The following is a 27,032-nucleotide window of genomic DNA, read 5'->3' as shown; positions in this document are numbered from 1 at the left end:
GAGAGATTAAGGGGAGTACACTCTGTTATACAGATATATATCCAATCCCAATTGACAAAGACGCACGGTCGTCAAATGACTAACAATTCGCGAAGCGCAAATATCGAGCTCGTTATACGATATGTATTCGCCGAAATCCGTTGTTTAATCGTCGCGTTATTTATTGCGAAACAGGCAGATCCGATGATCATGTTGTCATAGCGACAAATCGCTCGCCCCGATAGCCTTGAAATCGCCAGTTTATGCCGGATATTTCATGCCGAATCGCTTCGAACAATCGCGTCGCTTTTGTAAACGAGTTGTTTCAACGTTCGATTTTTATCCGTCTGTCGTCGGACGTGCTTCATCCCGGCCGTCGCTCGCATTACAATCCGCGAGGGGGGGGGGAGGGGGGAGGGGAGGCAGGGCGCATTAGCCGACGTCCGCAATGAGTTATTTAATGTTAGGCATTGTAACGTTAATGCTGAACGCGCTACAACACGTAGCAAGAAGCACAATGGCTTCCCTCGGGAACGAGATTGTTCGCGCTGACTATGAAAAGGGATTACACGTTATATTTCGAAACTCGGGGAATTCGTGCGCGGCACATCTTCCCGCTTGCGTCAGCTAATTGCGACATATTTAGACGTGCAAGATGTGCCGGAATCATCGCATTCTCTTTCGCAATTCTCCCGTCTAATCTAAATGTAACGAGACGGCCGCTTGCTTCAGAATCACGAGAAACGGCAACCCGATTTCTTATTTGCGAGCGATTGAAAATTACGGAGTTTCGTAATTTCGGAATTGAGCCTGGTCGAGTGTGGTGTTGGATGGCAAAAACTTTCTTTCGCGCGATTAATCCCGAGCACGAGCTTGGACTTAACAGAAATTTATTACTCTCACTTAACAGAGGGAAACTTAATTATTATCTGATGACCGAGAGACAGCGACGCCTTCGGACGCGCAGATGAGCCTTCCGTACGTACAAATTTTTATTTGGGAACTGCTCGGCAAATTCTATGTATTTGTCAAAGAATTCGTAACTAGAAGGAAGTGTGGCGCTCTTGGGACAGTTTCTGTAGGTACAGAGTGAACAAGCGGTTCTAACAAAGTTTCCAAGGATGAACTCAGGAGTGTGAGAGATTCCAGAACGAAATACTGCCGTATATACGCGCGCTCTGTCGCGTTGACTCCTTCAGGCTCTTCTGTCCGCTTGATACACGGCATTCACGGGGACGACATACCAATTGGGAATGGAAACTTTATTAGAAAAAAGAACATATTACCTACATATATGAAGGAAACTATTTATATTCTCGCACAAAGAAATTATTTGGATTTTTAAAATGAACAAAATTATATTAAAAATTATATTTACAAATTTAATAATAATTTTGTAAATATTTTAATATTTTCACTGTGCAAAATCTTTAATACACGAAAAAATTTTGCTGGAAAATCAAAAAATTTTGCTAGATACAGATCTGTAAATAATTCTTGTTGGACCATCAAAATAATTTTGTTAGAAAGTCAAACTGATTGCTGTAGAATATTAAAACGTTTTATAACAATGCTCATTTTTAAATTTCCAAAATCAACAAAATTATTTTCAGATCTAAATTTTTTGAGCATTAAAATCGTTCTTTCCGAGTAGGTATATTTCACATATTTTCAGTACAATTACAATACTTTCGGTAATAATGTATCATGAACGTATTAAAAATTATGTTATATAAATTCCACTTTTTGCGAGAGCAACATTCTGCTGGCGAATATAATTGACACAATCGGAAATGAACGAGTCAATGAACGTGATCATTTCAATGATGAATGATTTCCGCGACGCGCCACCAGCTGTCAGTTATTTTCGTAAAAATGCATGAAACCATTCGCTGAAAATTATCATATTGAATTGAAATCGACAAGCGCAAGTACAACGCAAATGCGCGAAAAAAGCGATTTTCGGGTGTTTTTGTTCATTTGTAATACAGTAATTACTCTTGCCCATACGGTTATCGATACGCGTTTATTTCCCGTTTATACCCGTTTTTTCGACTCGTTCGTTTTTCGACGCAGTGATTAATTGGTTTGGATTGACGGAGTCGCGCGGACAGAGAAAGCGTCAAATTTCGCGCACGGGAAATATGGGGGCGGAAAAACGGAGAGAAGGACATATTCCTTTCAACTCGTACAACAATGTCCCGCAGATTGAAGTTTGTCTTTTCTCGCGGAGATCTCTCCTATTACTCAAATTACTGTCAACTTCGTGTTCTCTCGTGCTTTTCTAGCTCAAGCATTTTTCTGTCATAATAATGTCTCCCCCCCGTATCCGCGACTCTCTCACTAACACCCCGTGAGAAACGTTACGCAATTCTCGCCAGCGTTTAATTCCACCGCGACCTTCCGCCTTCCGTGTCTCTTAAAACTTTGGTTTTAATTAAAGTTTGTTCTATCTGTTACTCGCTTGTTTGAATCATTGCGGACTTACTTTCATTTCCGCTCCGTCGTCCGGCTGCTAAACTTTTTTTTTCTTCTTTTTTTTCACCGACACGCACACCTTTTTTCCCCCGTCGCGTATATACGCGAACCCTAATTCTTCCCATGTTCCCCGGGATATTTAGCGAAAAAGCGCTTTATGAAAATACGTTACATTCGCGTATTTGTTGACCGAATCGTAAATTCCGTTCAAGCGTATTTTGGCGTAGCCGTCACTTGGTCGATATTAATCTCATTCGATACGATCGTTAATCGTTAGTCCGCCGATATATATTTCTCAATATTTACCAAAAATATTTTCGGTCGTGTTTTGGAAACGGCTATTGTTCGCGATATTGTATTTACGAATCTATGTTAAACATTGATTCGAACTCAATGGTGATCCTTTTCAGGGAATTATATGTTACAGAAACAAAAGATCAGTCTGCAAAAAACGTTGTAGGACAAGCCTCGTGATGCACATTCAACGCGCACAGATATAACTTCAAAAGTGTATCTTTGAAATGAAAATGAGGTCATTAAAAGAAGTCACAGGTAATTGCAGTCTCACCGCAGATTGCCCGATAAAATTTGCATGCAGGATGCGATGTGTCGAGAATTGGCAAAACAATTTTGTAAAATTTTTTGTTGCAAAATGATATTAGTCTCGCGCTTGAAAGTGCTATTTAGAGCATAGCAATTGTCACGAATCTCGTAATTAATAATTAAATTTCAGCTCCAAGCGAAAATGCTGAAAATACAACCTTTACCTAATGCAACGCCGTATCGCATGCCCGCGTGTATAAAGATCCTCTCTGTTTTTACACCTCCTCGCCGGTACGAAATAGTAGCATTTGTCGAAGTGACAGCGCAGCGAGGCAAAAAAAGAAGGGAAATGTATGAGCGCGATAATCGTCGACAATTACCGCCAATGTGGCAGCTAGTGCATGCAGCAGGAATTACGTACGGCCGATAGGCCGTCGCATTTATAAACGCCGAGCGGTGTGTAATGAAAAAGGAGGTTGGGGGTCGCGTTTCTCGTTCACGGACAGGAAGAGAACGGTAGGAGGGAGGGACGGGGACGCGGCAAGCGTGGAAAAGAGCGCGCAAAATGAACCATGAAATTAACGAATGGGGAGGGCCCGAACTCATATCCGCGCGTCCCATTTTGCCGGCCAATTAATTATTTAAAGCGACCGCGCGCGCCTGGAAACGCAACGCGCCGCGGTCCTGTTGATACTCATATTAACGCTCGCAAGATAGATGATAGAATAACCCGCGCCCCTCGCGCGCGGTCGTTCGACCTCTCCCTCTTCGCGAGCAGCGCGCGTGCCTCGCGCGCTCATCCGAGGGCGTGTATGCACAGCGATATGCGGGATGCCCCAGGCTTCCCGGGCACGTTTCCTTTCTTTTTACGGATTTTCTAGTTCCGTGACCAGATTTCTACGACTTGGAGTCGCTTTCGGATTCGTAAAGGAGGGAAGATACGCGTATAGATTGGTACGCACTCCCAACGCTTTTTGCGCAAATATTATTTTAATATATGACATCCCCGTTGGCCTTCGAAATACGATTGAACTGTATTCTCGGCAGTGAACTATATATATTTCTTGTCTATAAGAATCCAGAAGTCCCTCGGTTAAATAGCCCGAGGCTATCTTTAATGATCTAAATTTACTGTTCGTTTATAGAAACATCTATTAGTGGGAAACGAAAAAAGAAGGAGGGGCTTTTTTCAATTTTTTTTTTTAGTAACATCGCATTACGTACGAGCCTCCTGGCTACTCTTGCGGGTATATTTGCTCGGGCACTCATAAGTGAAAGGAAATCCGTGGGAACGTGACACTGAATAGGCAGAATTAATGGAAATGACGGATTCGAGCGTAATAACCGAGAGCTTTTGACCACCATTAGGTTTGCTCCTCTCAGCTACATTGAACGCGTTCGAGCATTGAACGCTGCTGGATCAACGTGCGCTTTTGTGCACTTGCTATATATTAGTATCTAAAACTGACATATTACAGAAATATTACATTCGTTCTCTGGAATTACAAGTAGTAAGGATACATAAACATTTATGGATGATGCGTTTTTATTCAAAAAATATTTTAAGAAGATAAATGTATTTATAACAATAAAAACATGTATGTATAATTATTTATATAATAAAATAATTTTAATTATGTAGATATATATATAATAATTTTTAACAACTAAACATGTGTATCTATAGTTTTAAAGAAAGAACAGATTTAACATATCATTTCCTGTAGCAAATAATAACACGACCAATTAATTAGGAAAATTGAAAATTATCGTATGCATATGTGATTGCGAGTAGTATTCCATTCGCTGGTTACATTAAATCCAATATTATTACGTAACTGCAATATATAACCTCTATGTTACTTGCAAATAATGTATGTGACTGTAGACTCAATGAACACACACCTACTATATAGGGTATATCTCTGATTGAATGGGATATCAATTTGCTTTATTATGCGCATGTGGTTACAATTAGATTTCCAGACACGGATACATCATTATTAACATCGGACTCGACGTCTCGCAAAATAGGTAAATTAGACTGCATTTGATGCCTAACTGTGCCTATTGCTTTTGGATTACGGCGTTGCATATACGTATAGGCGCAGGCCTGAAAGGAGCAAATCAAATGGTCTGTAGTCTCGACGGGCATCCTTATCGGAAGACAGACATCGGGATATACAGAGCGCTACTTTCGATCCGATCCCACTCGGGATCCGTTGCGCGGTCCCGTATTGCGTTAGACACGCATTAAACGCGTACGGACCCGATTAGCTTATTGTTAGACCGCACCACCGCCATCATTTGGTTACTTTGCAAAACGATAAATTTGGAAATTTCTGCGAATTCCGCGCGCGTGAACCGCTCCGCGTATCCGCCTCGCGGGTTACGACCATTGTTAACCCGGGGATAATAATAACTCTGAAAATAACGGGGTTGCGAACTGAAACGCGAACTGAGAGCTCCCTTTTTGCGCGACCGCGAAAATGTATGCAAGCACGGGAAAACGTGCGCGAGGAAAACACGATGGCGCGCGGCGCAGGGAAAAAAAACAGCGCGAGGGAAGTATAGAGACGCGAAAGCGGGGGAGCTGCAACGACATGCAGATATCGTCGGTAATCCAGTGGGAAATGAAATAGAGAGCCGGTAATTAGAATATTCAATATTCGCGAATGCACGGGAGCGACGTGGTGGAGCGCGCGCGCGCGCTCGTGTGTGTGTGTGTGTGTGTGTGTGTGTGTGTACGCGTAATATGTACCTGTACCCCTTGTACTTATGCGCGCCTCGTGCATACGTCAATAAAGATCATTTACCCTCCGGGGGGAAGGAATACGCTGTGAATATCGGAGGAATTGCGTTTGATTCACGTTACGATCGACGCGACGACGTAAAATTGACGAATCGCGGAAGGAGAGTCTGGTTGAATCCGGAAACACATTTTTACGCTGGATTTTACGGTGGATGGGACGCGGCGGTGCGCTTTGACAGCATTGTTCGCTGCTTAATTCGAACGTACGAGCCACAGTCGTCACGTAGTGCGGTGTAACGTATCCAATAAATGAAGGTTTATGTTTTACCTGTGTGGTATCTACGTGGAATACACGCGATAACAATATTAAAAAAAAAAGTGTGTGTGTGTGTGTGTGCACTTGTTGAGGTATAGGGGAGGTTCAACCCATAAAAATTGAAGACGATCGGGACAAACTGACATTTCGACGTTTCGTTAAAAGCATCAAAGCCATCATATGTACAAAAATTTTAATCGTAACCGTAAGGTCGTAAATATTAACCAATCACAAAAAATCACCAAAGTCGAATGTTCTAAAACGTAAAATCGCAATTTTGATTGTGATTGATCAATTTGCTTACGGTCTTATGATTACGACTAAAACTTCTGTACGTGTGACGACCTTCATCGAACTTCCGCTTTGTTAAAAGACAATTACGTTAATGAATAATATTTTGATACGTTCGAGTTGCTTAAATCTGCAATTCCTTGGAGTGGTATCGACACTGTTAATTGACAATGCTAGACGGCGCGCTTCGTTAACTATCCATTTGCGGGATAGAAAGGTATCTCGGACTTTGAGTTAGTGGCTTGAACGGGCACGATGACCTAAGCGTTATTCCCGTTTACGGAGCAGTCGTTAATTACATTTAACGTCCCCATCACCGAACCGTCGCATCATGTAACATCGTGATACCGTTGGAACATAAATTAACTAATCGAGCGCGCCGGTCGTGACGTTCTCCAAGTTCTAATCTACCGTCAGGCTTGAACGACGAACCTGGAGATTTGCTGTGACTCGTGATCGGAGTACCTATAACGAATTATCGCCAAGTGAAGACAGCACTTTCCGCAACATAAACGGGTCGTGTTGCGTTCTCGAAGATAAGATTGCGTAAATCGTCGAGAACGTTATAAAGGAAAATCTATAGTCATTTAAATTTTAATCGAAAATGCAGCATTATTGGAACGCGCGCGCGCGAAGTTCTTTTTAATAAATTATCGGAACTCTCGCTTTGTATCGAGCTTCTTACCTTCATTTATTCATCCTTAATATCATTATATTCTCCCGCGAAGAATTGCCTTATTTTCTCTCAAATGGATTGTTACCGCTGGATGGATTACCGAGATTGGATGATGGCGCTGTTTAATTAGGATTGAAATTGAGGCTCGGGAGAGACAAATTCTAACGAATGCGCGAAAAAAGTCACGATAGTTACAGGACGCAGGCGGAAATGTAAGGTGATAAAAGAGGAACTGTAATTGGGGATCGTTTGGTTGGCCGACGAAGCCGTTTCCACTGAAAATGCGAATCTTTTCGATTACCGGATTTTCGGCATTGTTCCGCTCGCCTTTGTTCGTACGAGCGTTTTTCCGGAGTTTCGCCAATTTAAAGTTTCTGCCGTCTCATCCGCAATGCCTGCCATTTCTTGCCCTTCAGTTCCCCTCCCCCCCTCCCACTTTTTCTTTCTTTCATCATTCACAACTATTTTTCATCTTCTCACTCGGCACCTCATTATCCTGCGCTATTCATCTCGCTCTGTTTTTTTTTCTCCGCCCTTTTCTTATATCTATTTGGCTGCTAACAACACATCCCTTGGTATTCTTTTGATCAGACGGTTTATCGCGCAACACCGTCGCTCTTTTCATTCAATGTCTCTGTAATACAAATTCGACAATTGACTTTGCCACTTTATTAGAAGACTCATTAGTTATGTGTACACATTTTTTTACATTTTTTCCATTTAATTTAGATTATTGATATTCCTCTCAACCAAGATCAAATTGTACGCGTAAGCATTTCGAGAAAACGCGGTGGGGGCAATTACCTGAAGCACAAAAACGCGGCGTTTATTTTCGAAAAGTTTGATAACGACACGGCCCTGCAATTACGTCGATCGTCGTGTGACCAAAGTTCGGCGGATGTTGTCGCGATTTCTCGTCGACCAATGCCAAATCCCGGTGCTGAAACAGGTCGTTTCGCGGTTGTTACACGTTAGTTTAGGGAGTAAGGGTCGATTAGCCCGGCAGAAGTCAGAGCTAAGAGCATAAAGCACACTCTGGAGCCCTGGTTTGGCCGATTGCCCGCGTCTTCATCCCTTCGGACACCCGCCGTCTGTCTAATTCCTCCTCTCCCGCCTCTCTCTCTCTCTCTCTCTCTCTCTCTCTCTCTCTCTCTCTCTCTCTCTCTCTCGTGGTACAATTCTCCGGGGAGCCGAAAGCTACGACGCCGCGTTTAAACGGAAGGGACGTGACGTTAAATGGGTACACCTAATACCCACGAGTCTGAATTATACGACAGTCCTTACCACTCATTTGGTATTCCGCGAGGATAATTTCACCTGAATCCATTAGGCGCTCGCGGATGGACGGACGGAGCGGTGTTAGATCTCCTTCTCGTGTTTCGGGGGACATGCAAACGCACGTTGTCGTCGTCGACAGCATAGGGGGAGAGAGCGGAAGGGAGGTAGATTCATTACGCGTCCGGGTCACACTCTTTAAGACGGCCCCGCGTAACTGCATCTGCGCCGTCGACTCATCTCGTCGGCTCTCTCTGGCATTCTCATTTCCCGGGACGAGAATCTTACCTCGCCGCATATGACATTTTAACGTTCGACGGTTAAAAAAAAGTTACCGAGCGTCACGCAATCTTTTCCACACAGAGACTCGCGCACGGGAGATTTATTTTTAATATCTGCAGCGCGGATACGCGCGGATTGGTCGTAATATATATTCAATATAAATAATGTGCAAATCAGCGACGGATTGAAAACATTTTTAAATGACGTAGCGTCACGAAAAGCTGAATCGAAAAGCCTTGGTGGAGGAGCTAAGAGAGAAGCATTAAAACATTTTGGCCGCGGTGCGGGCGGATGCTTCTGACAGAAGTGCGCACGCAAAAAAAAAGCGCAAAATATCGTAAAAAATTTCAGACACACACATACACACGTACGCGTATCCGGTTGAATAAAAGTTGACGGATTGGATTATAGCAAAAGTATAAAAACGCAACATATATTTAATCATTCATTTGAAGCTCGCGAGGTAAAACGAGGTTAAACCTCACCATAAAATGAATTTCTTTTAATTTCTTTCTTTCTGACGGACGGCTACTGTAATTAGCTACTATAAATGATATGTTTTAATATAACAGCTTTTGCGAAAAACGCATTTCCACGATATCTCGTTATATCCAACCGGCTGTACTCCATTTTCTCGAAAAAACATTATAGCGATTGTAATCTTGAAATTCATTATTAAACGCAAAGTACGATATAATCCATTGGCGCGGCGGAATTCATTAATATTTCTCGCGCTCTCTCATCCCCCGCTTTCGCGACGGAACAGCGCGACGGAACAAAACGTGTTCAATATCATTCTTTTGATATCCAAAACGGATTACAGGTAGCTCCCACCGAGATATGCGATACGTGTCGCATATCTCGGTGGATTGAAGCCGCCACTGCGCCGCGTCGCGCCGGGACGACAGAGACGTTGGCTTCTCTCTTGCCATACGGGAGGAGAAAGTAATAAAGCCAGAGCTTGTATCTGTTATAAACGAACTACCCCGGAGTATTTCGACATCTTTCGCTCGAGGAGGCAGTAATTCGTTTCCGCCCTTATCTCTCCACGCGATCGTCTCACCGGCGTCAACAGGTATCCGGACGAGGCGCTGCGCGCACGCTTTTCGCCGGTACACTTCACGTGCGTACGGTTCACCGAACTTCATCGAAGGGAGAGAGGAGGGGGGGGAGGAGGAAGGGCAGAGGCTTGTCCGCGAGTATCGTGCAATTCGTTCGGTGCGACGCGGTGAGTGGCATTTTATTTGAGAACGAAGTGAATTCCCGGGCGCCGACGATGCCAAATAAGCTGTTTCCCGCGCTCGATACAGCTTAGCCCCCTCCCCCCTCTCCCTTCGTCTCCTTCGTTTCGTCCGCCAAATACGGCTGTGTGCACGGCACCGACAGATAAACAGCAGAAAAGCCCCGGCTTTCTATTGAAGAGCCGCCCAATTGAAACGGCGGGTGCCTGCAGGCTCTCTCGTCGGTCGAGAGACGCAAGTGGGAAGATAACTTTTCGCGATCTACTTCTGGTCTTCCGCTCCCGCGAGGCCAAATGCGTATTAAACGAAAATCCGTAAGCGAATCCTCTCTCCGAACGGTCTGCGCTAAAGAACGAACGAACGCGGACGTCAACTCTTATCTCTAAAGAACGAAAGTGGCGCAATTAAGGCTATACTGGAAAACCCGCCGAGCATGATCCATAACACTTGTCTTTGTTTTCCGTCGTTAAACTAAATGAATACACTACTGTTTATAAGTTCCCGGATGTCCCTAAAAATAAAATAGGAAAATATATTTTGGCGACTTTTTATTTTAATTTGATCTTTTTCAACTATAAAATGACAAAAGTATTTATTTACACTTATCTGTTTAATTATTATCTGATAAACTTATAATTTTTTCGTTCGACAAGATAAAAAATTTATATAGATAATTTATTGACGAGTGAGAAAAGTGGGATGAATTCATCGAAATGTAATAACGATTTTATTATTTTACTGTAAACTTCGAATTCAGTTACAGTATTATTGAAAGAGCTCAATTTTGGTTTCTTTTATTAAATGATTACATTATGCTGATATTCGCAAAATTCGTCTTCCATCTTTGGCCTTATTTTCATCTTCATGCGATCCATTACCAAGTACGAACGCGAATAAATAGCTGTTATCCGATGAACAAGGGATTAATTCAACTGGTCAAGCACTCATACAGGATGCTGAATATCCACGTTACATTGCGCGGTCAATTTAATAGCAGGTAGAGCTTCGTTAAACGCCACGAAATATGCGAAATATGCGAGATAATATGAAACACTTTTTTTTTATAAAGTGCAGTGTGCGTGGTTCTGTATTTTTTTCTTTAAAGATATATATTCTTGTTAAAGGCATACTGGTACAAGTATCGATCAGATTAAACTTCAAAGTTGGCAAAATCATTAAAAAAAGTTCTCTAAATCATAAAATTGAATAGAAACACTATGTACGTATTATAATAAAGCATAAGCAATGCAGAGCTTTTAGTTACAGAAAATAGTAATAGCAGTTACACAAGTAGTAACTGCATGTCATATTCCTTACAGTAACAAGGATTTCGTTTACACCGTAACGTACTAGCTGCGGTTATTACACTTTCGCGTTCTTCCAAGCTCGCATTGTATGCACCGTAACAATAATTTTATGTTGGAGTCTTATAAAGCAAGGGGATTGCAAGAGTATCACGAGTGTATGCCTTGCAACGATAAAGAGAATTATGCCGTAAGAGTTGGAACGACGTATTTCTCGAACTTTACATCGAGGATTGCGTGGTGTTCTCGCATTCGTTTGAACGTGCAGGAATAAAAGTGTCTCTGCTTCACGTGAAATTTCTCTTGTTCTCAAATCGCGCATTGCGCCAGATAATTATTAATTACTTAGTGAAGAAAATACTATAGAATCTGCAAATATATGCCAAAGATTTAGAACTTTATTTCCCCTTAAGTTTTAAAGTATAATTCTAAGAGTTATAAAAAGTTTCAAATATTTGTCAGATTATATATTTTTTCTTCGATATTGAATATAATTATTATTTATTACATTATTATATTTATAATTAAATTAAACAATTAAATTTGTTTGTCTAGTTTTTTGTCAAGTTTAAAATTATACGTAAACGTATAAAATATCATCATTTAATAGATTTATTATATTGCATTTTGCGAATATTGATTAACCTTCGCATCATAGCGTAATTGAAACTGATTGAAATGGGGGACGCAATCGTCTCCACCTTTAAAGTGTCGTGCACGTTATTGGCAATAGATTAATGAAACGTCCTCGGCAGTCGATCAATTTCTCCAATACGATGGGTAACCACGCCTCCATCGAACTGTCACTTCCCTCTCGATCATTTCAGATGTATGTATTTCTGTCTGTGTTAGAAATGCGGGCAGATATCGAGAACGTTTCAGAAATCAAAGAAGGTCTATCCCGGCGAATAAAATAAGAGCTTATGGAGAGTGAGGTGGTAGCAAGGGGGAGAGATAGATGAGAGAGTGGGAGAGAGGGGGACGGAGAATTGCGATATCGAAATCACTGCGAGAGATTGTGGCGAACCGCGGGAAATAGAGTACGCCAATGAAGAAGAATGGCCACCAAATTCCCGACAGGTTCTTTATTACTTCTTCGCGGTGCCCTGCTTCGGGGTTTATAGTGGAAGGAAAAAAAAAACGAAAGGCAAGCCGCAAACGAACTTCTTCCGTCAAACGGCGCAGAATTTCCTTCAGGGAACCGTCTGTCGTTTGGAATGCCGCGAGATGAATGAGAGACTCGGACCCCGGCGCTGCTAAATGCTTTTTAAAAGCCTTCATCAGTCAGTTAGGTCGCGCGAGCACGCATTTCCAGACGAGCTGGAGAAACGTGCACGCGACAAGAAATTAATTAACTTCGCCCTCTCTCGGCTCTCTATCGCGGATATATTTAATCACGGAAAAGTAAAACTGTGAAATTACGTCGGGAGACGGTAGCGCGCGTCTCAAGCCAGGAGTACTTTCCATTAAGAATACGTTATGTTCTTTTTTTTTTACACTTGTGCTCGACCGATTCATAAAATCAATTGTTTTTGGAAGGGTTTTGAATAATTCCGGAGCATTCGTATGCGCATTACAAATTCAAAAGCATACAAATACTTCCTGCTTTAAATATATTTTTCATACTGCTACTTGAAATAGATCGATAAATATTTGTCGAGCATTCCAATCGGGATATCGAAAAATTCGAAATTACTTGGATGCGATTTCTATACATATTGTATACGCTCGTGTTTACACGAACGATTTTCCACATAGAATATAAACCGGGTCAACCGTACGAAACAAACAGATCGTTTTTCTATTTCGTTGCATCGTATAGAAAAAAAGATTTGTGCTGATTTAAGTTTGAAAACGCATATTTTCAATAAAATAAAAAATAACAATTATATTTTTATTGTTGCACTTTTTGATATTATTAAATCACGGACGGTTTCTTGGATGCGCCAACGTTTAGAAATTAAAACTAGTTTCTTGAAGAAGAAATCAGTTTCTTTTTTATAAACAATGATTATTGCGCGTCATACGATATGTATGAAATACGGATTATGCTTTGCTTACATAAATTACACATAAAGGAATAACGTAACCCCCTCGTGAGTGTGTCTACTTTTACGCTCAAGACCATTTTCGTGCCTCTTTGGCTTCCCCGTTAATGTGCATGCGACGACAGTCTACGTGTTCTATTTCCTTTTCTTGATCGCATTACTTTACGTCGTCGCCCTGCGGTGGGACCAGCTCGGCATGAATCAATAGAAGCCAACGCCGAGAAGTCGTGTCTGAGAAGCGAGAAGGTGGCAACCAAAACTATACCGATGTCGACCTTTTAAACGTAGAGCGAAGTCGCGTCTAATTTTATACGGAGGCAATATTGTCTCTGCTAATCCTTTTTTTATTTTTTGTTTTGGTTGAAATAGTTACCACTGATATACGAATCCCACGTTCGTCATATATCTAGTTAGCGTGCCATGCCACCATTTTTCCACGCTAATTATTCATATGTCATCTCGTACTTTTTGCATTTTGCAGCCACGTTGACGGCTATTTACTCGGATACATTTTTGTAGCGCGAACAACCGTGTGTACGAACATGAAGCTTTGTGTGTTGAGACAACGCGAACTGACGGTATCGACCCACGTATGGTGCCTCATTTGAATGAAATAAAACATGCACGGGGATCGAGGATTTATGAATACGAAGAATGAAGTATTTGTCGCATGATTTACTCCGTAAATCGGCCGTGCGTTCTCGTGCTTTAATTCATCTCCGTACCATTCTCCGAATAAAATACAAACTCCACCGTGTCTTTTTGCGATTTTTCGATTGAATTAAGTCGGATCCAGGCCGAGCAAACGAGCGTGAACAAACACGAATAAACAACTTGCTCATCGAAGCAAATTGTTCCTTCGTGTTTGTACGCGCTCGTTTGCTCGGCCTGGATCCCCGATTTTAGACGCAAAAGATATTTCGGCGAAAAATGGCTCAACAAAAAAATCAATACTGGATGCATTTAGTTTTACAATTGTGACTGTTTGATCTACATTAAAATATTACGTGTCGTCAATCTGTATGAATCGTAATTCTATGAATTGCGATACCTTCGTGTTTACATCGTTTACAAATGTACTTATGTATCGATACGGATTATCTTTTGGGTTGAAAATCCATTAATTTCTGGTATTTTCCTAATAACAAATTTTCTTCTCTCCTACATTTCCTGCAGTATAAAGATTTTTTATTTTGATTTTATTACTTATCTACGTGATTATTTTAGTAACAAAGTATTCGCAGAACTCTTATAAACTATTTGTATAAATCTCACGACAAATGAGAAAGTTTTATTCTTTCTAATTAAAAAGCTGATAATATTCACGTGAGACAAAACCGCGCGAAATTCTTTTTTTTTTTTAATTATTTCTATCAAAAGCTCCTTTTTGCATATTTTAGAAATGTTGTATTTTTAGTAATTTGTTCTAAATGTTTTGAAACGTGTTAAAATGCTAATTGCTATTGATGATCTTTCCTAATCGTTCTCTTCGAGAGAAGTTAATTGTTGCTCCATATATAAATTACTGCTATTCCAAATCTTTCAATTAATAGTCGGTGATTAATAGCATTTACGAGCAACGTGCTGGATTAACGGAAAATATTTAAAGCGATACGTTATTTCGTTTTGATGCTGGATTATTCAGTTAGTCAAATTATTCTATCAGATTTGCATATTATCGGTTTATATGCCAATTCGTTATGCATTACCTCTAAACAAATGTAAAAATATTAAAATCCGTCGAATTGCATTATTAAGTTATCGTAGCATGATGTGAAAAAGATAAGCTCTTTTATGATTACGTGATATTTCGTGTATAAAGTGCGAGTACATACGTAATTAGTTATATAATAAATGAATAATCACTTCAACTTTAACAATGCAACAAATGGGAGCTGTTTTTGTAACTATTTGTTTCTTTGTGACGTAAACGCAGTCGGTGCACAACATGCAAATAATAATCTTCAGTGTCCCAATTCCATCAAATTAATGTCGTTGCAGCCAACGATAGGAAATTAAGCCACAAAATTGTTTACCTTTGGAAACATCGTATTTGTTTGTTTTTTTTTTCGAAATTGACATGAAACCAATATCGAAACTTGGATAAGAACAGAAAGTAACAATTTAATGTCACGTAACAATGATCCATTACTTCAAATTTAACGTCTTATAACAATGATTATTACTTTACGTATTTTTTGCACTGTTTTAAGCAATGATGTTAATCTCTATCATAAGGTTATATTAAGTCATGTGTAAACGCGCAGAGATATATTCTAAATTTGCGAGTAAGATTTTCTTGTTGCTCCATTCTAATCTCTCTAATGTAACTGTACGCCAAACCAGTTTACCAGCAATCTGATAATTACGTTTTCATTGAGGTGCATCGATCATCGCCTCCGGCATAGCGCAGCAAATTCAACTGGTACTTGCAAATTACTATTAATAACGATGCTATTTCGGTATTAGTTCGGTATTATTAATGTCAATTAGGAAGAGAAAAGGTACGTTTGAACACTAAATTCGTTATTTAAGAAAATACTATATTAAACGCCGCTGACAGCTTCCGCATGTAAATCATCTGAATTAGATTGTTATGTCTTAACTTACCTAATTTGTGCACTTGAAACTTTTAAACGGATCACGATTACTCGTAAAAAAAAAGAATGCACTACGATTGTTGCACTCGTTGTTGAATCTAGGCGAATGATGTTGTTTTACAGAGCGTAGATATCGACAGGCGACGGCGATGCTTCCTTAGAATCAGCAGCGCAAACACTGCGATATTTTCTTTAAATTCCGCTCTAATGCAACTCACGGCATCGCGAGATAGCACGCGATACGTAGTGCCATCGATTCCTCACAGCCATCCCGTTCCTTAGAACCCGTTTAAGAACGTTCATTCATAAATGTTAATTTTCAATCTCCCCGAGCAAACTCGTTGTACGCGCTATTTACTGCTGCTTATTTTCTTGTCGCTCATCTTCTTAAACGCCGTCAGAACGCACTTGAGAAATCGCGTTTTGCACGACGGTGCAAAATTACTGCGACCCATCAGTACGTGCAGTCGTCGGGTATAGTTGTCAGCATCCATCTGTCGGCCGGCATTGAGATCAACTGCGACAGGAAATGCGAAACCTCCGGGGGTTGTTACAATCGTGATCTAACGCAACAGAGCTTTCATAGATCATCGCAATCAAAGCGAACGTTCGCGCAATCGGGATCCTCGATCTGATATATCCGCGGAGTTGTATCCGCGCGCGCGCTCACTCGGGGTGATTCCAGATGGCCGGTCCACCGCTATTTATCCGGGTGGGAAGCGTAATGGCGGACGTACAATCTTGTTACTGCGCCGCGGTGATATGGGCCGGGCCATGGTGATTCAATAATTCAGCACCACGCTCCGCCGCCGGCGCTATTTCGTATCTCGTGAGTACTGACCTATATGTGTATATGCGGGGGAGGGGGGAGGGAGGGAAGGAGAGTGGTCTACAAATGAGGGACGCGACGGGACACGGTGAGGTTCAGGGTAGACACCTCGTCCATTCGACCAACATCGTCGCCCACATCCAAGTTACCCGGGGTTACGCGGGACCTCCGGGATCTCTGTGGGAAGCGTTTACCTTCGACCCCCGTTGAAAGCGCATAACCTCGACCGAGGCTCGCGCGAGAACAATGAGAGAGTCTATCCTCGCCGTGAAACAATGACGAAACGCGCTCCGGTTAACCCCCGAACTGGAGATCGCGTCGAACCGCACAGATCTCTGGCGCTCTCTCTCTCTCTCTCTCTCTCTCATTCTCTCTCTCTCGGGCCCTTTGTCCTGTAATTGTTCGCCCGGCGGCGATAAGGCGTATCAAATGACGGGAAAGGAACTTGGGCGCTGCGATATCGAGCCCCTCGATCCCACGTCGCAATGAACGTTATACGTACACGATCGTAATACGTTTTAATGGTCGTATCTGCTGGCCGCGCGTGATGAGGAGATAATGGTCGCCAATGGCGGAGACACGGTTGTCTCGACGTTATATATCACCGACGATGGGATAAATGTGGCGGAAGAATCGTCGCGCGGCGGAAGTCGCGTCGGCGGCGCGGCGGCTCCGCCGGGCTCATTCATAGCGAAGATTCCATCTCCGCAAACCGCCATTAAGTGTTCCGGTATTTAATGTAACTCAGGTTCTTATCCGGCAGCATCCTCCGGCCGCTGGAGCTGTGATTCGTTCTTCGACAAGAGATTTCCTCTGGGCCTCGATACCCCGGAATGAAAGTTAATCCCGACCGGTAGACATTGCAATCAATCTTGGAACGTGCGTCATACCTGCGCGAGGGACCTGCCTTCATATCCCGTCCACGTTCCTCATATCGATCCTATCCTGCTCGTCAAACTGGTCCACAAATTTTCGAACACTCGGTACGTGGAGGGCGTTATTTCAGTGTTATTGGAGGGCCGAAAGACGCTACGAGAGAGAGAGAGAGAGAGAGAGAGAGAGATTGCAGCGACCTCGTTGCAACCTTTGAAGGACGCCTCCTAGTCGACGGCGGTCCTCGAGAAATCCTGCCTTCGGGGCAACAAAGGATTTGGGATAATCCCGAAATCCTCGAGGTGTATACCAGCGTGTATGGCGCTAAAACGGAATCGCGCGGCGGAGCCAAAAAAGAATTGATGCTCGGAATCGGTTCTTCTCGCAACTCTGCGGCGCTGCGCGTGTATGTATATGTATAATCCCACAGAATGACGAATCGATCAAACGCGCGTGTATTGTTTTTCCACCGGTATCGTAAAACCGTATTGGTCTGTCGTGTTAGCACCTTAATGTCTTATATGGGATACGCTGGGTAGAATCTATCGGATTTTGCATTATTCATGTAACTGCGTTGTTTCAAATAGCCGGCATTATGAATTTACGAGCGCGTCAGGTTTTATATCATCGCGACTATAAATCTGTGATCTTTAAATCAACGTACCAATACGTCATGTATTTAAGTCACATATAATACGTGAATTTTAATATATCTATTATTATATTATCAATTACAATAGTAATATGCTTATCGCTATTTAAAGTTTTCTTACATACTTAAAATAATCAATACTATTTTAACCAAATTACACGTTAAATTTCGAGCGGACGTCCAGTTTGATTGACTCAACTTTTTTTTTTTTTCAATTGACCTGTGTCGTTTTTCGTCAGTTGGAGACTAACCGAATTCGCGATTTTATCTCTTGCAGTTTCGCGGTTACTCGCGCGCGCACTATTTTGAATCAAAATTGCAAATTACAATTGAAGTACTCATTCAATCCGATCAGTTCGACATTTTTCCCAGCAACTGACTCTCCATACGGCATTTCGTTTTTTGCCAATTGGCAAAATTGGATAATCGAATTCGCTTTTTTATCGATTATCTCTCGAAGTTTCGTGTTTACACGCTTTCGTAGTTGGCAACGCAGTTTTTTTTTCCCGAAAACATTGAAAGAGATCGAAATGCAATTATCGCGTGTATGAAAAAAAAAGAAGTTTCATTCTGCGGCTTTTGTAAGCACGTCACGCAGCCTCTCCTCGGTCGTCTCGCCGATAAGTAACCGAAAGTAATACACACCTCCGCGTACGCAAGTTTTCACAACATGTTTTCCACATTAGCGAGCCAGCGCGTATAGCATGAAAAAAGAATGCCGGAAGGGTACGTGATGTCGTCGCGCGAATTCATTTCCGGCGATAGTAGCTCTCGCGAATACTCTTCGCCTGCAGAAGCTCTCGCGAATACTCTCGGCAGAAGAAGGTCGCGCGCGCTTTCTCCGCGCGCTCAATTCCCGCGAGAACGTCCCTAAAATAATCCCGGGCGCAAAACGTGTCGTTATAAAAATTCCATCGTCTCTCCGCCGTGCCAGCGACGGCACGAGGAGAATTTTGTGTTCCTCGTATGCCGACGTTTTTCTCTTCTTCCGGCAGCACTGCACTCACTCACTCTCTCTCTCTTTCTGCGCGCCACCGTCATCGGCGTTCCCACGCGTTAAGCGCGCGCGCGCGGCGCGAGTGGAAGCCGCCTCTCTCTCTCTTTCTCGTAAATCCGACTCTTCATAAATTTTTCATCGAACTTGGAGGAGGCACGTAGCCACCCCACGGTGCATGGCCCCTCGACGAGGAAACCACGCTCGTTCCTATCGATTTCGCGCGCGCGACTCGCTTATGTGTATTCCGCGCGCGCGAGCCGACCGGCCGCGGCGGTGTGACGTGTCACATCCGTTATTCGCAAGTATGTAAATTGATAAATATGGGATGACGGTAACGGCGCTCGTCGACGTTAATTGTACGGGCGGCGTAAAAAGGCGCCGACAGGTCTCGGATAAACGTTACCATCACCACGACGCGAAGCCAGAGCCAACCAGTATGAGGGTAAGGAGCAGAGAGAGCGAGAGAGAGAGAGGAGAAGAGGGCTGACGACGAAGAGAATATACTAGGGCTTCCCAGCGGAACCTTCCGCATCTCTCCCAAAGGACTGACTACGGCTCGCGAAGCCGGACAGTCACGAATAATTAGTTACTGGCAATTGCCCGCGATTCCTTACAAGAAGCAGCTTCGAGCGAGCGAGCAAAGACAGGTTCATCTATACCTCTTGCCTCTCCCTGCCCGATCTTAATTCCCATTATTCAATATTATTGCGATCTTCAGCGAAGTGGGATGTACAGCCACTCAATTCGAGTCGCGCGTACTGCTGCAGCGCACGAAGCATGACTTATTATGAAGGAATCTCACATAATTCGGACGAGTTCTGACAAGTGAATATTGCATGAATATTTAAACGGAATGACGTGTATCGCGTTATTTAAGTGGTAACATCGTCGGATCTTTGTGTCAAATTTTGACAGGTTTCAACCGTAATGTATACACATGTTACGATGTTAGTACAACGAGAAACAGATTTAATTATATTGTATTATATATGAATGATTAATCGCGAAGTAATGCAGCGCGCGCAAACGGTGCTGCAAGAAGTATAAAACATCTCTTTTTCTTTTTTCGGACTAACCTATGAAACATCTGCACCTTCAAATATGCAGTTGTATTATTATACAAGTTTGCGGAGGAAGTCGCGCGTGAAGTGGTCTGAGGGTATCTCGTATAATTTCTGCGTAAAAGGCAACAAAGAATAGCTTCTTTATCTTAGCGCGCCGCGAATCGCAGCGCGAGAGCATTTACGAGCTAAAAGTGAGTCGCCTGTGGGCGCATCTTGGATGGATAACATCCGTTTGGCTTTAATGTAAACGCGGAACTTCGGACGACCGTAACCCCGTTTTCGCTTCCGGGAGTGGGAGGGGGAGGGTTACGGCCGGCGGCCCGATTAAAATTGACCGGCACGCTGCGCCGCGCTGGTATCGGACAGCCGGTATGTGGCGCAACGTGCAACTCGAGAGCGGTCGCAGCAGCAGCAGCAGCAGCAGCCTCGGCAGCAGCACTCGCGCATATTAAATCCGCGGCGCGCGGTACACGATTTAACTCCTCTCGCACAATAGATTCGTTCCGCGCGAGTTGCCGCGTCCCGTAAAATCGAACGCAATCGCTCTACGCCGCGGAAACAATATCTCCCGCGGCTTCTCTCATCCGCGCTTTTTCCGTTCTATCCCTTTCACTCGCTCCCTTTTTCTCTATTCTCGACCTCGGCGCGCCGCAGTTTCCCTCTTGCCCGTCCCACCCGCTCGCGGCCTCTCTTTCGTTTCTCTTTAACATCGCGCCAGTGGCGGGCGACGAGCGCTTTGAACTTTTCCAATTTTCACGCGATGAGATTCAACTACGGCAGCGAATGAGACGTCGGTTGTAATGTATGGGGAAACGATCCTTAGTGGCGTTTGTGGTGACGACGTTACGCTGGCTCTTACGTATTAGCGGGATGATCTCAAAGGAAACGGAACCCGGAGTATTCTCGGGAATTTTAGATATAACGCCAAAAAGCGCGAGAACCGTAATCTTGTTGAAATTAAAAAAAAGTACGGGATACCGGTACGAATGTATGTATATGTATACGCGTATGACGCGTACGCGGAAATTAAAACGACACGCCGCAAAAATGCATATCGCTTGTCCAATCCGTGAACGATCCGCGCGGTGTTTCACAGCAAGTTCGCAAGTTCCTTGCTGGCTGTCGCTATATATATATATATATATATATATGTATATAGGTATGTACAATCGACGGCGCGTACGTTTCGTCCGATTGATAAATGATCAATTCAACGTTTTCGATTTCAGGATGCCGAGGGACGCTGAGAGACACGATCGCACCGTCCATGTAGCCCAGGAGAAATTATCCCAGTTCGACACGTAGGTAAGCAGCGCGATAAACTGACCCGGGCTCTCGGCATGACTTCAAATTCAATTGCCGGCCTGCCACTTAACATGCCACCGGCAACGAACCGCAAATTCTTGCGCCCTCCGCGAGCGCGTGCGCGCGCGCACGGCGCGAATGCGGTAATTCCATTAAGAACGTTCGTTAAGCACGCGGCACGAAAGAAAGATTTCCCGAGGGTACTTAATACCGTAACGAGTTTGTCGTGGCGCGCGGCATGCTGTCGACGACGACGTGAGCGTTCCCGTCCCCTCCCCCCTTCCTGTCCCTTTCTCTGAAAATACCGCCCGTGGAAGAGAACGAGAGGATACGCGCGGTGATGAAAATTTCAAAAGTTCTCAGTTTCCAAATTCGGTATTCTCCGCGGCGGTGTGGATACGCAAGGAAAAAATCTCTTTATGTATGCGTGGCGTTGTACGCTGACAATTGTTAAAAAGCAATTGAATATGCGTCTACATATCCCCGTAAATCAGCTCGTTGCGCTTTTGATCTCCGTCCTGATGAACTCTAATCTAGGAGGGGGCGATACAACACGAGAGCGCGGACCATCGACCGCTTGCTCGCTCGCTCGCTTGCTCGCTTATTCATCCTGCGGTAAGCTTCTCACGGGCCCAGATTTACATTTTGAGGGGGTAGGGGAGCTGGAGGGGGGGAAGGTGGGGACAGGCAGAGGGAGGACACGCATATACGCTTTTCGCAATTGAAATTCAATTTATCAGGGTTTTGCGAGAGCCGCGGTTAACTTTTACGCGGCGCGCGCGCGCGCGCGAGAGCCCGCGAGAAACGGAGAGAACGAATAAATCCGCGCGTGGTTTTACTCTCGGTGATTGACTCGATTGCCGGTGCTTCCGGTTTTATCTGTTGACGCGTACAGGTAAACGCGCGAACGAGATGCTGCCATTTAGCTGAGCCAATTAATTAACCCACGCACCCTGCTGCTCCTTTTTCACTTCGATACGTGTGCGCGCTCCTATTTATACGCTTCGTGTATCGAATATCGAGGTCGCTACCTCGAAATGTAGAGCATTATCTGGTAGTCAAAGTTTATATTTCCGCAAACCACTGCCCCATCCAAATTCCTCGGGATTAAGCGACATGTTTTTTGTATAACGAAGTACGAGTATATATCGTTAATATAATGCAGTCTTCATTTGTCCTCTTTATATCGTTTCGTTTGTGAGTGAAATTTTTATATGAAGCAATTGCGCTCGTACCAGACCGCATGTAAAATATAACTGAATTCCAATCGCGCGCATGCACAAATCTTCGACGCAAAAAAGAAAAGAATTGCCGATTAGTCAGCGCAATTAAATATGTCGGTAGCAATAATGACGATTATACCAATCGCGATTTAATAATATGTATAGTAATTATGTAATACGCATGGCAAATACAATTAATTTGAAATAGCGCTATCGACTCCATGGTCCAGTAATCACGGGAATCGAGATTAGTTGAAATGACATACGGATTATCTCTCACAAAGTAACTCTCAATTCATTATTGTGTATTTAATATCTCACATTTAGCACGCGCTGACGCACCGTTGCGCGGCACATCTCTTCGACACCTAATTTTCATGAAATTTCCACCGTAATGATCACTACGTGCTTCGTAACTGAATATTTCACCGACGCTGCAGGTGATGCACGTGTAGAATAAACGGGGCACAAAAGGAACGACAGAAGAATTTTAAATATATTAGATAACTTACGACTTTAAATATCCAAAGTCACACACGAAAAAAAGAGAAAGAGAAGGAAAAGAGAGAAGGGAAAAGGAGAGAGAGAGAGAGAGAGAGAGAGAGAGAGAGAGAGAAATCGGCAAATGAGCGACCGCACGCGCTGTTTGCAGTAATTCACTGCCGGCGTAATAAGATCGCAATGTACATGAATGCCAAAATTCATTAATATAAAATCTAAATAGCGAAATTCATCGTATATGGTCTCGTCGAAGAGCATCTGATGTCGCGTAAACATGATTGAACAGCGAGAATGGCCGGCTCTCGTGTGATTTCAATTATTCCCGGCGCGCGCACGCGTCCGATTTCGGCGTCGCGCAATTAAGGGAGAAGGGCGCGGTATTGGGAGCTTGAATCGACCACTCCGTGCCTGCACGATGCCAATTACGTCTCTCCGATCGTCTCGGCTCAGCAGAGCGGTCGCTTTCTCCATTTACTTCGGCATGTAGGTGTGCAGCGCCTATACCTACCTATTGCCGCCCGTCGTCTACGATCCCGGTCGATTTACGGTCGAGAGAGAGAGAGAGAGAGAGGAGAGGCAGAGGGAGAGATCGCGAGAGAGCGGAAGAGCGCGCCGACCAGAATTTCATTTCGTCGGAGGTACATTCGGTGTCCTCGGGGAGTCGTCCCGTGCCCGCCCCGCAGCTTTTCCGGCGAATTTAAAGGACGTCCGTCATCTTGACGGATCTCACGCGCCGTCCCTCGGCGCCGTAAAAGTGGATTTAAAGGGATGTACGGCCGTCACGGGGAACACGACGGAAATGTAAACCATATTGTATCGACACGCCGCGCCACGGAGTTTCGTCGCGCCACTTGTCACGGTCTCGCTACTTCGGGGGAGATCTTTCCTCGCCGCCGCGCCGCGCGCTCGTGGGAGAAGCCGTAACTCTGCCGCGGCTCACTCGCTCTCCCCGGGACATCCCGGTGTACAGCCGCGGCTTTACCCCAATCCTTGTAGCCAAGATATAACCGAGAAATTAGGTTCCGCGAATTACGGAGACGCGAATTACGGATGCATTTTTAATGCGCCGATAAATGAAAATACACTCCTCATGTTACCACGTTCATTCTCATCAATTATTTCACGCTTGCGATCGTATCGACAATTCAATTAACTTGAAATTGTAATATGAACATTGAAATAATAGGTATTTTATATTTCCGGGCTGTGTTTTCAGATAATCCGGCCAGGTGGTATTAGTAACTCGGTTTGTATTCGAATACATAATTAAATTTCAAATTAATGGTTAAATGTATTTCTGCATGTCGTTTGATTAATTTGAAATTTAACCTGTCCAGAAGTAAAACATTTTGTTAAATTGTTGCACTGCAGCCAGTTGAAATTATTCGAAAAGCGTAAAAGTATGTGCGGGTTTTTTTTTCATTATTTGAACCCAGGAAAAAAAAGCCCCTCGTACGTCATATAGCGAAGCCTTAATGATTTTCCCGCGGGTTTGCCGTTATCGCGTAGAATTTTTCTCGAACGGTATATCTGAAGGGTAGATTTTTTTCTCATCTCGCGGTCCGTTCGATATTATATTCGTCGGAACGGCGAACGGGTTTTGTAATGATCATGTAACTCGTTAATTCGAAGAACGAGGGGGAAAAGACGCGGAGATACGCTCGAAAATTCGCAAGCACGTCGGACAATCGTGCGGCGATCTTCGTGCGCCGCCGCCGCCGCCGCGCCGGTATTATCATGTGAAATTATGCGGAAAATCGGTCCATCGCCTGCTCCCGGCTCGATCACTCGCCCGTTGACCTTAATATCCGCGACGCCCACCAGGGTGGAAAAGAGGCCGCTCTATCGCGGTTCGATGCTCGAACGGGCCGCCACCGACAATGGGAAGTGCATTGCCAACGGCGCGGGCATGCGATCGAGGATATAGCATGGACATGATATGTGCACGCAGCTGGGTGAAACTCTCACCCTCCCTCCACTCCGTGAGGATGTATGCGCCTTCGTGACCGGGTGGAATCGCACGGCGGATACAGCTTATATTGCATTCGCGACCGCGAGAGTTTCGTGGGGAGGGGAAAGAAGGAAAACCTGCAGTGAGCGGCTCCCGCGAGGCGATATATGCGAAAACGTTATTGTCCAGATAAGGCCGGCGTGCGGTTTTGCTCTCGCGTATACCAGAAGCGGTACGCCAGCGCGGCAGTATGAATACCTGCCCATCTACTCGATTGCCGAAAAAACGAAAAAAAAATAAAAAAAACGAAGGCCGTGTCCGAGAAAGGATCGAACGGTGCGGTATACGATTACTCACCTATACGAGGAAATACGTAGAAGAGGGGGAGAGGTAAGGAGCTTTGAAAGGTTAGCGGGGATGATTGACACGTGCAGGGGCACGAAGGCCTGCATGTACTTCAGGTCCATTTTCAGGAAGTAATTTACAATGGCTGTCACACGGATGATTGGATTCCTCGGTCAGTCGTCGCACTGCGCGCAACAGCTAGTGCGACAAGTCCATGATAGAAAGCGAGAATAAATGATAGGGATGTACAAAAGCTTAGTTTTTATTCTAATTATATTGTAAAAAAGAACCGCTTCCCGCCGTATAGAAGGATGAATACTCGTGTCATTTGTATACAAGTTACTCGTATACCACTCGCGCCAATTGTTTTCACTCGTTTTGCGGTACGTGCACGAGACATGCAGACGTGCGAGGTAAACACAATCGGGGGGAGGAGGGAGGAGGAGAAAATCCCGAAACGCGCGCAAGGCTGCAGCTGGGCTTTCGGTCGTGGCTAGCCGCAGTTGGTGTACATCGATTTCTATAAGTATTTGCATCGGTTTACGCCAAAACGACGATAAAACATTGCCTGCGATGGCGCGCGGTTTAAACGCGCCAAATGAGCCATTAATAGAAAACGCCGGTGAAATTCGTGCCCACCCCGCGTGTTCGGATAGAAATTAATCTATTTAAATTAAAGCGAGCGGGCGAGAGGGGAGGGGGAGGGGGATTCGCTCTGCGAGTGCATGACGTTCCGACCGGTCTCCGGACACCCATAAATTACTTAATTAGCTGTGATCACGGGTGTTTCGCTCGCGCGAAAAAGTTGGATAAATAACGCATATGGTGTGCGGCAAAAATACTTTATTAACAAAAGTACTTTATTAACTCCATGTGAAATCATGATATTCGCTAACGTACTACGGGCTCCGTATGGACGTGACGTGACGTACAAGACCCGCGATTTTTCCCACCGCAAACATTCCGTTTGTTATCGGACGGACTGATTAAAGATCATTGAACGCTCGCGTACGTCCCGCCGCGCCGGGTGAAAAATTGATAAAATGTAACTACGATTCAACAAGACGATAATTTATCGACCGTGTTACGTGAGAAACGATCCGGGGGAAGGGGGGGGGCTGCCCTTATAAAATATGATAGGGCCAGCAAAAGCGGCATTGAAAGTATTATTATGGAGCTATATAATAGCCGCGTTCCGCGCTGTATCCGCGCCAATAATAAGTGACGTAAAGTGCCCAATTGATCGCGCGATCTTCGCCAGTTTCGCGCGAACGAGACCACTTTTCTGAGCCAACGAAGCTGAATTAATCGTCGCTCGGCGCCTCACTCGGCGTTTCCGTCAGCGTGAGCACGACGAGCACCTCTTACGCTTTCCTTTCACGTCCGAAAGAGCAGCGATTTATCGTCCCTTATTTTCACATCAACTAGACAAAGCGAACCGGCGCACACATACAACCGAACCTCATGTTTTCGATTCGCCTCTCTTAAAGAAGAGATTTCAAAAGCC

At 44.1% G+C, this 27,032-nt stretch overlaps 1 protein-coding gene across 1 annotated transcript in view; it reads left to right on the top strand.

Annotated features, from left to right (window-relative positions):
- The window catches only part of LOC105453636, a 183,284-nt gene that overhangs the window by 117,128 nt on the left and 39,124 nt on the right, over positions 1-27,032 (top strand). Inside the window, exon 5 of the mRNA XM_011695766.1 lies at positions 21,430-21,505. The gene's annotated coding sequence lies outside the window, so the exon portion shown is untranslated. The remainder of the gene's footprint in view (positions 1-21,429; positions 21,506-27,032) is intronic.

Source organism: Wasmannia auropunctata, unplaced genomic scaffold (assembly GCF_000956235.1).
Source record: "Wasmannia auropunctata unplaced genomic scaffold, wasmannia.A_1.0 LD335996.1, whole genome shotgun sequence".
NCBI classification, from domain to species: Eukaryota; Metazoa; Arthropoda; class Insecta; order Hymenoptera; family Formicidae; genus Wasmannia; species Wasmannia auropunctata.
This window is presented reverse-complemented; position numbering and strand designations above follow the sequence as displayed.